Raw genomic sequence first — 11,604 nt, 5'->3', positions numbered from 1 at the left:
TCTTCTGAAAATACTTCTGGGAACTTACAGGCTACTAGAACTGACTCAACACTTGGAGTTTCAAAGCTAGAATCCTTAACCCGAACTTGATGATAGATATAACCCTTAGATATCATCTTTATAACCTTAAGATAAGAAATGAATCAACCTATAGGCTCTAAGCTACTACCCTTCCACTCTAAGATTGGTCCATTTGCAAACAGAAAATGAACAATCCTAGTTCTATAATCGACTGAGGCATAACATGAATGTAACCAATCCATGCCTGGAATGACATCAAAGTTTACCATTTATAACTTTACAACATTTGCTAAGGTGACTTTCTGAGAGACTGTGACATGGCAATTTCTGTATACTTATCTAGCTATAAGTGGGTCACCGACTGGAGCAGAGACTGAGAAAGGTTCTGAGACAGTTTCTGGACTAACACTGAACTGGACTACTATGTAAGGAGTTACAAAAGAGAGAGAGTAGCCCCTAGATCTAACAATGCATAAACATTAAATTCAAAGACTCATAACGTACCAGTGACTACATCAGGAGAACCTTCCTGATCCTGGTGATCCTGAAGAGCATACAACTTGTTCTAGCGCTGAGCCACCTGTACCAGATGACTTACCCTGCTGAGTCGAGTGACTTGATAGTGCTACTGAAGTTGTAGATTAAGCTCTACCATTTCTAACTCCTTAACCCTTTCCAGAAGGACAATCCCTCAACCTGTGACCAGACTGAGTTACCCAAAGCATCCTCCTTTTCCTGCGAGACACTCGCTCAGATGGTTCTTACCACACTTAGGGCAAGTGGGGTAAGTCTTGGTGCCTGAAACACTTCCCTGAGACTTAGGGCCTGATGCTCTACCCTTCTAGTCATACTTATTCTTGGAGGATGAAAGACTAACTGAAGAAGGGGCTGGAGCTGAAAACTTTTGTTGGCTCTGCAAGCGATTTCTACCACCCTATTTCTGGTGAGAATAGTCATAGTTCCCAGTCCTAGCCTTCTTATTCTCCTTAGCCTGTTCACTGAGTTTATCACCCTCAACCTACTGAGCATGAGTCACAAGCGTAGATATGTCATATGTCCAAGTAACATAGCACTTCTACACTCAGTTTTCACCGAATTCGACACTCCATACAAGAACTTATTCATCTGAGTCTTGGAGTCAGCAACCATGTGAGGAGCATACCTGGAGAGTTGGTTAAACTTCAGCCCATACTTGCCTCAAGTTCATGAATTCTTGATCTTTTGCTTCTCTCAACTTTATTGGGAAAAACCTATCCAGAAAGGTCTTACTAAAGTAACACCAAGTAATAGGAGCCGCATCTTTACCCCTATTTTCCATCCACTGAGTGTACCATATATGAGCAAATCTTTCAACTGATATGATGCCAACTCAACCCGATCATTCCTAGTGACTTGCATTACCTCAAAGATCTTCTTTATATCATCCAAGAAATTCTGACGATCATTATTAGTTTGTGATCCTAAAAACTCAGGCGGATTCATCCTAACAAACTCACGGACCCTTGCTGCTACTGATCCACCATTTGCATTAACATGAGCATGAACCCAATTGTTCTAGTTAGTCATACTCTGAGCCAACATCTGTATAGCATTCCTAAACTCATCATTAGAGACTTCTTGATCTTGGACTGGTCGCATTCCTAGCGTTGGCTCTATGAGAAGGCATGATCTGAAATGTAGAACGTCAATTAGAATGGAATAACATCATACCTTACGCACGATAAGAGTAACAATAAAGTAAGTTTTCCTAAAACACTTCATATCCTCCCTTTCATTAGATGTGGTGCACTTCACACCCATGAAAAGGACTCTACTTAGTGCGCTTTTTAGACATCCTAGGACTCTTAAACCTAGTGCTCTGATACCAAGTTTTGTCATGCCCCGAGCTACCTTCGAGACGCGGACACGATACCTAGGACCAGAATTGATCCCAAGCTAACCCTGTTGGCATGATCATAAGCATACTAAAGATAATAAACTGAATGTGGAAGCTAAATCATAATTTAAATTGAAAAGATGGGGAATACCCATATTCTAAAATTGAGATAAATGAAATACTGATGAGTTTAATACAAGAAAGTTATTTATTGAATATTAAGTTGAAACTAACTATGTATGTAATAAGCCTCTAACTTAATAGACTAGAAATGTTGGGATAGGCTCAGCTAAGTCTAGAAAAAACTGAAACTAAATGACAAAAAGACTGATATGAACTCATGACTATTGTCCTTGGAGAATGAAGACTCACCACTGAATCTGTTGAACTAGAGATCGCGAATCAATCTAAGCGTGATCTGGATGTTGAGAACCTGAACCTACATCACAAGAAGATGTAGCACATGTATGTCTCAGTACTTGAAGTTACTAAGTATGTAGGATAGAGTAAATCTGAAATGATACATAAATGAACAATCACAAAAGCAAGTATATAATCTGAACATGATATAGATTTTGAATTCTGAGATAACTAAATGCAATGACCAATTTATAACATGCTGAAAGTGAATACTGAATATACAAATAAATGGTCAATACAGTGGAATTTGACTGATCTATGGGAGCTACTAATAACTGATAATAAAACCACATGAGCTAAATAAAGAGTCTAATGTGTACGCCCCATCAGAGAACCCAATATACCCTGCCAGAGGTATAATGGTATGCTGGTGTGATCACTAAACTGATGCCCACATAGGGGACTTACAACCTACTTAGCTACTAGTTTTGGGACTATTGGGTATGTTGAACTCTACTCCAACTCGGTACTATACTACTCCCAAAGAATTCTGTAATTAATTGATTATGACTGAGTTTTTCTAAATACTGGATAGCTCAAAATTAAACATGTAAATGAGAATGCAACAATTAATCTGGTAATTATGCATTTATAACTGAGGCATATATATTTGAAGTAACTAAAATATTTTACCTAGCATGTGTAATTCAATAACTAAAGAAATATATAGCTAGGGTTCTGAAATTCATGCAATAATTTGAGTAATAACATGATAATCTGATTTGTAACATATAACTAATTAATTCATGAAGTTCTAGAACCCGTAGGTCTAATCATGATAAGGGAATCAAGAATATAATAGAAAACTAGGGGCCCAATGGGTGAAAGGGACCCACTAGTGAAATCCCACATACCTGGTTATGAAATTCACAGAGAAATATTTGGATTTTGGTGCTGGAAATACTTGAACCTTGCTGCGTTTTTGAACCAAGGTTCTTGACCTCTTTCTCCTTTTTTGCTTCTAATTTTCTAAGTTTTGATTTATGATTTGACTAAGGTAAGTTTTAGTTATGTTTCTAGGATTAAACTGACTAATATCTTATGATTTAGGGTCAAAACAACGTATCTTATGGTTTAAACAAAATGCAAAATGACCAAAAGACCCCTGAGTTGATTGTTGCCGGATCAAACAATGACATGGACTGACGGGGAGTCGTTCAATTGACTGTCCGTTTTTTCGGTCCGCAGGTTGGGTCTGCTCGACAGGCCTTTACTAAAATGGGCATAACAATTTACTCGGAGCTCTGATTTTAGCAAGATCGGTGGATATGGAAAGCTAATTCAATTATCTATAATCTCATATGTCATGGGACACCTAATTCAGTTTGTGATAAGAGTTATGATCATTTAAAGTTTACCCAAGTGCATTTTCCCTCTAACTGTCTGCTAATTTCCACCTAGGGTCCATCTACGAACTGTGTTGGTCAATTGTGGTTATTTTGAGAGAGTAGGTTAATGGGGTCTTTATCGACGGACAGAGGCTACACCTTAGTCTAACCTACAGACCATCGGTTCGTCCATCGTTTGATACTAAGTCAATTTTTTTGGGTTGCACCTTGGGGAGTTTCAGTAACAATCAACGGATGTACAGCACAGCTCATGGGTCAGGCTATGGTCCATGGATGGTAACCGTCAATTTCACCTACAGATTTCTAAAAATATGATTTCTTGTCTTTTTTAGACACGGGGGTGTTACAAGACATTAAATGAAAAAGAATTGTATGCAAAGTTCTTCAAGTGTGAGTTTTAGCTTAAGTCTGTGGCATTCTTGGGTCAGATCGTATTCCAATGATGGGATTAGAGTTGATACCCAAATTATAGAAGCAGCTCAGAGTTGGTCTAGACCCATGTTTTCTACTGATATTAGGAGTTTCTTGGGTTTGGATGGCTACTATAGAAGGTTTGTTTATGGTTTTTCATCTATCTTGTCTTCCTTGACCAAGTTGACTCGGAAGATAGTTAAATTTCAATGGCCTGAAACTTGTGAGAAAAGTTTTCAGGAGTTGAACAGAAGTTGACTTCTCCTCCAATTTGACTTTACCAGAGGGTACTCAATGTTTTGTGGTGTACTGTGATGCATCAAGAGATTGTTTGGGATGTGAGTTAGTGTAGAATGCAAAAGTTATAGCTTATGCCTCCAGACAGTTGAAAGTTCATGGGAAGAACTAACCAACCCACGAATTGGAGGTTGATGTTGTAGTATTCATATTTAAGATATGGTGTCAGTACTTGTATGGCATTTATGTTGATATATTCACTGATCACAAGAGCCTACAATATGTGTTCACCCAGAAAGAGCTAAATCTCAGAGCATATGGTTAGAATTACTCGAGGATTATGACATGAGTATTCTTTACCACCCAGGTAAGGCTAATGTGGTTGTTGATACTTTAAGTAAGTTATCCATGGGGAGTACCGGCCATGTTGAGGAAGAAAAGAGGGAGTTAGACAAAGATATGCACAGACTCGCACACCTGGAAGTCAGACTGGATTTCATAGAAGAAGGGATAGTGGTGACTAATGGGACTAAATCATCACTACTTTCAAAGGTAACAAAAGCAAGATCAAGACCCCATTTCTCTTGATTTGAAGGCACATGTTCATAAGTAAAGAGTATTAACTTTTGAACAAGGGGGAGATGGTGTGCAGAAGTATTAAGGTAGATTGTGTCTACCTAGGGTGGATGGGCTCCAAGTGAGGATAATGGAGGACGCTCATAGCTCTATATATTCCATTTATCTGGGTTCCACCAAGATGTACCTTAATTTGAGAGAGGTATATTGGTGGGAAGGTATGAAGAAGGACATTGTTGAGTTTGTTGCCAGGTGCCCGAATTGCCAGCAAGTAAATGTAGAACACTAAAGGCCTAGAAGGTTGGCTCAGAATATAAAACTTCTGGAATGGAAGTGGGATATGATTAATATGGACTTCATCACAGGCTTTCCAAGGTCTCCCAGGCAACATGATTTAATTTGGGTGATTGTCGATAAGATGACAAAATTTGTCGACTTCTTGCCAGTAAATACTACTCATTTGGCAGAGTATTATGCAAAGTTATACATTCAAGAGGTGGTGACATTCCATGGAGTCCCACTTTAGATCATTTCAGATAGAGGTGTACAATTTACTTCTCAGTTATGGAAGTATTTCCAAAAAGGTTTAGGTTCAAAGGTGAACTTAAGCACTGTTTTCCACCCTTGTTTGATTGATTTCAAGGGAATCGGGATGATTACCTACCTTTCATTGAGTTCTCTTACAACAACAGTTACCATTCGAGCATCCAAATGGCTCACTATGAAGCTTTTTATGGGAAAAGATGCAGATATCCTATTGGGTGGTTCAAATTTGGTGAAGAAGGGTTGATAGGACCAGATATAGTTCATCAAGCAATGGAGAAGGTGAAGCTAATTTAGGATAGGTTGAAAATGGCACAGACTCATTAGAACTCCTACACTGATATTAAGAGAAGTTCGTTGGAGTTTGAGGTGGATGAGTGGGTATATCTGAAAGGTTCACCGTGAAGGTTATTATGAGGTTTGGTAAAAAGGAAAATTTAGTCCTAGCTTAAGAGTTAGAGTTTCCACAAGAGTTAGAAGTGGTTCATCCTTTATTTTGTATCTCCATGTTGAAAAAGTGCATGGATGATCCCTCATTGGTTGTACCAGCTTAAAATTTTTGTAATAAGGATCGATTATCCTATGAGAAGATTTTGGTTCATATTTTAGATAGTCACGTCCACAAGTTGAGAACAAAGAAGGTTGTGTGAGTCAAGATTCTTTGGAGGAACCAATTTGTTGAAGAAGCAACTTGGTAAGTTGAAGAGAATATGATGACGAGATATTCACATCTCTTTGAATCCAGAAAATATAGATGAAGGCACTAATTCTCTTCTCATCACTTTATAAACTATGAGTAAGCATGTTTTACTTGCTTTTGATTGTTTGAGTGTTAAACTTGAGGTTACTATTCTTAACTTAGTGAATGAAATCTCATTCGAGGACGAATGTTCCCAAAGAGGAGATATTTTTTAACTTCTGCAAGTCGTAATAACCAAGAATAAGCTAAAAAACTAGAAATTTTCACTTTAGTAAAGAAAAGGGAAACTCTAAAAAAATTACTAAGGTTAAGAAAGTGAGTTTCTGGTCATTTTCAAGCGGTCATAACTTATAGCACAGGATGAGTTAGAGTCAGTTCTTTATATTGTTGGAAATACCATGGATAGATCTTTCCAACGGCGCCAAGTTTGCACGATTTCGATATGATATGAGGGAGATATGACTTTAGGAAGTTGGGTTGTTGAAGTAAGGAAAGTGCAATTCCGAATTCAAGGGCAACCTAGACTTTTCACCCATCTATTTCCTAATTTGTTTTAAGAATTAATGTAACATTCTGAAAATCAAAGACCTAGTCTAGAGCCTCACATGAGTGTATAAGGTTTATAAAACTGTTTTAAAGTCAATAATAAGGTATAAAAGTCATTTAGAAAGCTTTAGATTTAAGACATCAAGGAAAGTCCATGACGTCCGGAGATTTGTGCAAAAGGTGCTAGTGTACCTTAGCCTATTTCAAGGGGTTTTAGGAGTCGAAAATTGATGAAATTTGGTGAAAAGGTGCCTAGCACATATTGGAGTAGGTTTAAGGTCAAAACGATTGTGTACGACTCCCCAAGGACCACCCTAAGGATCCTTGAGGAGGACCCTTCCACTTTGACCAAAAGGTTGTCATGGACAGTGTCTACCTACGACTTGCAGGCGACGAGGCGTGGTCCAACCAATGGGGCGTAGATTGCCTCCTTCGATGTCACTTAAAAAATTTTCAAAAATGCCATTTTAGCAACTCTCTGACCAAAATAACAGTTGTGCAAGATGGGGGGGGGGGCCTGGTCGTGACTGACTTACGGCCAATAGGTCAAGGTCTCGTAGGTCAGACCTGCATTTTCTGTCAAGTTTTTAGTTTGGTAATTTAAATAAGTTAGTTAGTTAGGGGGTTTATTAGTGTTAGGGGTTGGTTAATTAGGTTAGCTAATTAACTATATAACCTACCCTAAGTCTAAAACCTAACTTAACAGCCCCAAATTGCTCTTCCTTCTCTTTACTTTCCTCTCACAAAAAACAAATCCATTAAAGGGCTAGTTCAAGGTCATTAGGGAAGAAATAAGGGTACTTTTCTTCATAAATGTTCAACAAATAACAAGGTATGGAAACTCTTCACCTTCGGGATTCCTTTTCCCAAAGGGCTCTTCCAAAATTGGTTTTCAAAAATATTATGTCATATGGGTTCCTTTCTAATGCGGAAATGATCTTCTAAATAGTATTTTCTATTGTTTCTTTTGATTATTATGCTTAGATTATGATGTATTATGATTCAATTATGCTAGTTCTTGATGAGTTAACCTAGTTTGTGGAATAGATCATGAAATTGACCCAAATCCCTAACCCTAGGTTATGAACTAGTGTTGAATGAGTTGTAGTGATGCAATTGACTTCATTATTGTGTTAATTACTATTGATTGACGTTATTACACCTATAATTGGATTGAATTGACTTGGTTGATGGTAAGATCATAACGATAGCTTTCAAAGGATATTGGGTAAGTCTTGATATCTTAAACCTTTACTTCAATTATGATGGCTTGTACTTGGTGATGAAGTTCAATTGATGTATGTCTAGTAATTTTAATAATTAGGTGTATTATGATGTTTAAATTGAAATGTCTTAATTACGTGATTGTGATATTATGCTTGAGATATAATGATATAAGTTGGTTATGAAGTACCAATATGCCTTACAATGATGAAATGATGTTAAGGTACTAATCTCACCTATGAGGGTTGTAATGAAAGGTGTTCTCATGCAATTCCTATTGAGATGATGACTATGATTATACAAGGAGTTATTCTCCTATAACCTAAACTAAGTTATGATTGTTAAAGAAAGACATTTCAAAAGGGACTCTAGCTTAGCACAAAGTGAACTAGTAGTGAGAAATATCCCTTCCCAATTAGGGAAGGTAGGTTCACTATTGTACTCATGAGATTGGAGACTGTAATGCATGTAGCATAAAAAGGGTCCTAAGCACATTTCCTAGTTCTTTAACTATGTTACCCCATAGGAATACTAGCTAGTGGATCCACCTAGATGCTATGTTTATGTTTTGGTACTACCTAGACAAGTAGTCTACCTTCTTTCGGTGTAGGGTTTAATGACACCCGATTCCACATTAGCTCATTGTTTAATTTTGAAAATACTATTATTAGTTTAAAATGGTGTGAAAATGACTAGGTTTCGAAAAATCAATTAATCTTATTATTTAAGAAAAATCAACTTTCCAAATTATGGAGTTGCAACTTGATTTTTGATAAAATCAAGAAAAAATTTCAAAAGATTTAAAAACAGAGTAAAAAATCAATTGGCAGGGTTCGAAGTTCAATGTACATTCCGATAAGGTATTAGGCCCTCGGGATGCCCGCTAACTCGCGGTTGACCAGCGATTTGACTAAATGACTTTTAAAATAAAATTTTTAACTAAGTAAAGAGAAAATTTGTTTTAATATTCTTTATTTCATTTTCTACATCTAAATGGAAATATTTAGAGGGAATTAATTTAAGAAAAAACTAAATGGTGATAAAAGTAAATAAAACAAAATAAGTAAATAAAATAGTAAAATTTAAAATAACGAAAAATGGTTGTCCTTTAGGAGATTATTAAATTCTACCAAAATATTAATTAATTCAAACAAATAAATAATAAAGAGAAAAATATTTGAACTTGGGCTTGATTGCCCAAATGTTTGAGATTTGGTCCACATGTCCTAAACTAATTCTTATAATTGGGCCCTCTTTAAAAAAACTGCAGAAACAAATGGCCTTTGGGCCTGTTATTAAAAAAGGCTGAAGGGCCCTGGCCCAATTTCCTGGAAAGAGACATAAAGTACACAAACGATGTATATTGTTGTATACGATGTATAGTCAATCCTTTTTGGACTTTTTGAGTCCTGCATTTGTTCGAATACGCGATTCTCTCTATTCACCCGATATTTCCCACATTGTTTCTGCGTATTTGTACCTGTACCATTTTTTAACCTGTTTAACAATTGTATATCACTGCCAAAAAATGTACACCAATGTATACGGGTTGTACCCTATGTACGTATTCATTGCTTATTCCCGTATTTTATCTGAAATAGGCGTCCTTGTACGTTAACCTGCAATTCACATTTTTTACACCTATTTAAGGAATAACGTCTCAACCTGTACATCTGTTTTGAAAGAAATCTACGACTCGAGGAGGCTATGTTTTAAGCCTTTACGGCTCAACAAGAGAATTCAACGGAAAGAAATTCATTATGGATTCGGAGGGGTTCATGCAACAAACAAAAGGAGAAACTTAGAAATCGCTTCAAACATGGATGAAAAAGAAATAATTTAACTCATACAAGAACTAAAAAATAGAAATTCGAAAAAAGGATGCAGCCAATTTCAACAAATAATTCTTGAGATAAGTAAATAAAAACAAACCACCTTGATGAATAATATTAACTAACAAATGCTGCTACTTACTCAAAAAGAATACCTCATGTTCAAAGTTCCAAACGATTCATTTCGATAAACAAAAAGAAACTAACGATGCCATATACAATCTTTAAAAAGAAAGGGAGAAAATTTGAGGCCTTGTTAAATCATTCAAAAGGGCATAAAAATACGACTATATACTGTCAAACTCTAACAGGCTTATCCTCCCTAAGTTAACATGTTATACACAAATACCAACAGACTCTAATAAATAAATTCCCAAATCAATTTGACTAGCTATTTTTATTTATGATAAAACATATGAAGAAATCAAAAATTTGGATATCACATAACGCCCTGAGAGGCACATAAATTTTAGAGATTAAACCCAAGAAGGCCGAAAGGAGCAGGAAAAGGACACAAAGAAATAGGACAACTGGGTCATAACCATTTGGCTTAAGAAACTAAAGTCATTCCATAAACTCAAAATCAATTATCAAAGCAACATACTCAAGGCATAAACAAAACAAAATACTATAGCACTGGCAATTAGGAACGTTGATATTTGAGTGAAACAAACAACACTAAGCAAAATACTACTCTAGCAGTAGGCTAAGCTAAAAAAACACATGAATGAACTTAAGAGAAGAAAAGAGAGAATGGAGGAGTATACCTTCTGCGGAGCAGCGAACTGAGATGGAACAAGCAAAGCAGCGCTTCAACGCACATCCCCAATAATCAAAGGCTCCCTCCTCTGTTTTCTTCGCTCGAAGGCTAAACTCTCTTACACTCGTCCTAAAATGTTCGAAAACGTTTACTATCTTTTGGCAACGAACCCTTTCAAAGAAAACTTATAACTCTCTACAAAATTCTCCTTAGGAATCACCCTAAAATTTTTACTTAATTCTCCAACCCCCCTTTTCAATAATACGGGCGGGGTTTATATAGAGGAGCCTTAGGATTTTTGGATGAGGGAGGGCGGAGGAAATCTTAGGAGGGCCTGGGGAAAATTCGAGATTCTTCCTCACCATTTGAATTTGAAATTCCCTAAAGGGATAACGATGCAAGTTGTCATCATACAGACCTCCAACAGAATAAAAATCACAAACCTTTGATCCTTGAGCAAGGACGATGAAGCCAAGAGATTTTGACACCTCACGAATCTCAAACATCTCTTGTACGAGAGGATAAGGTTAAGGGGAAAGGGACACGTCAGGCTGCTGGTTGTTAGGTTTTGTCGCGTAGGAAAGAAGAAGAAGATAGGGTCGGTTGGGTACTAAGGTGGAAAGGGAATTAAATTAAAAGGGAATGGGCTAGGAAGGAAATGGGTTTTGGGCTGGAAATTAAGGGGAATGGGCTAGAAATTAATTTAAAGGGAATGGGCTGGAAAGGGAATGGGCTGGAAATTAATTTTAAAGGAATGGGCTGGAATGTTGGGCCTTCTGTGAGATTAAAAAGAAAAGGATTTGGAGTTGGGTTGGAAATATATTTGGGCCTTGGAAGAGAGGGAATTGATTTGATGGGCTGGGTATTTAAGTCATGGGTTGGGTCAATCAGAAAAATGAAAGAGGCCCAAATTTGGTTTTTGCTGAGTTTAGGGGGAATGGGTTGATTAAATAAATAGCCAAATTGAGTTAGGATAATAAATTTGGCTAAACCTTAAATAAAACGAATTTGTATTAATTAATGAACGAGCTTCTTTATTCTAGTAATATAATTATTTAAATTGTAAAATAGTGATTAAAAATATAACCATAATTTAAACTAAATTAATT

The 11,604-nt window shown here is 36.7% G+C and overlaps 1 long non-coding RNA gene across 1 annotated transcript; it reads right to left on the bottom strand.

Moving 5' to 3' along the window:
* Positions 1 to 243: 243 nt before the first annotated feature.
* On the bottom strand, positions 244 to 11,050 carry LOC112941782 (uncharacterized). The gene is made up of 3 exons (XR_003247354.2): positions 10,503 to 11,050; positions 2,270 to 2,336; positions 244 to 1,690 (listed from the first exon to the last, which is right to left on the bottom strand). It is a non-coding gene; the product is annotated as an uncharacterized lncRNA (long non-coding RNA).
* Between the last annotated feature and the right edge of the window lie 554 nt (positions 11,051 to 11,604).

The sequence above is a fragment of the Solanum lycopersicum genome, chromosome 7 (assembly GCF_036512215.1).
Source record: "Solanum lycopersicum chromosome 7, SLM_r2.1".
Taxonomy (NCBI): domain Eukaryota; kingdom Viridiplantae; phylum Streptophyta; class Magnoliopsida; order Solanales; family Solanaceae; genus Solanum; species Solanum lycopersicum.
Note: the sequence above shows the minus strand (reverse complement) of the source record. Positions and strands in the feature narration are given on the sequence as shown.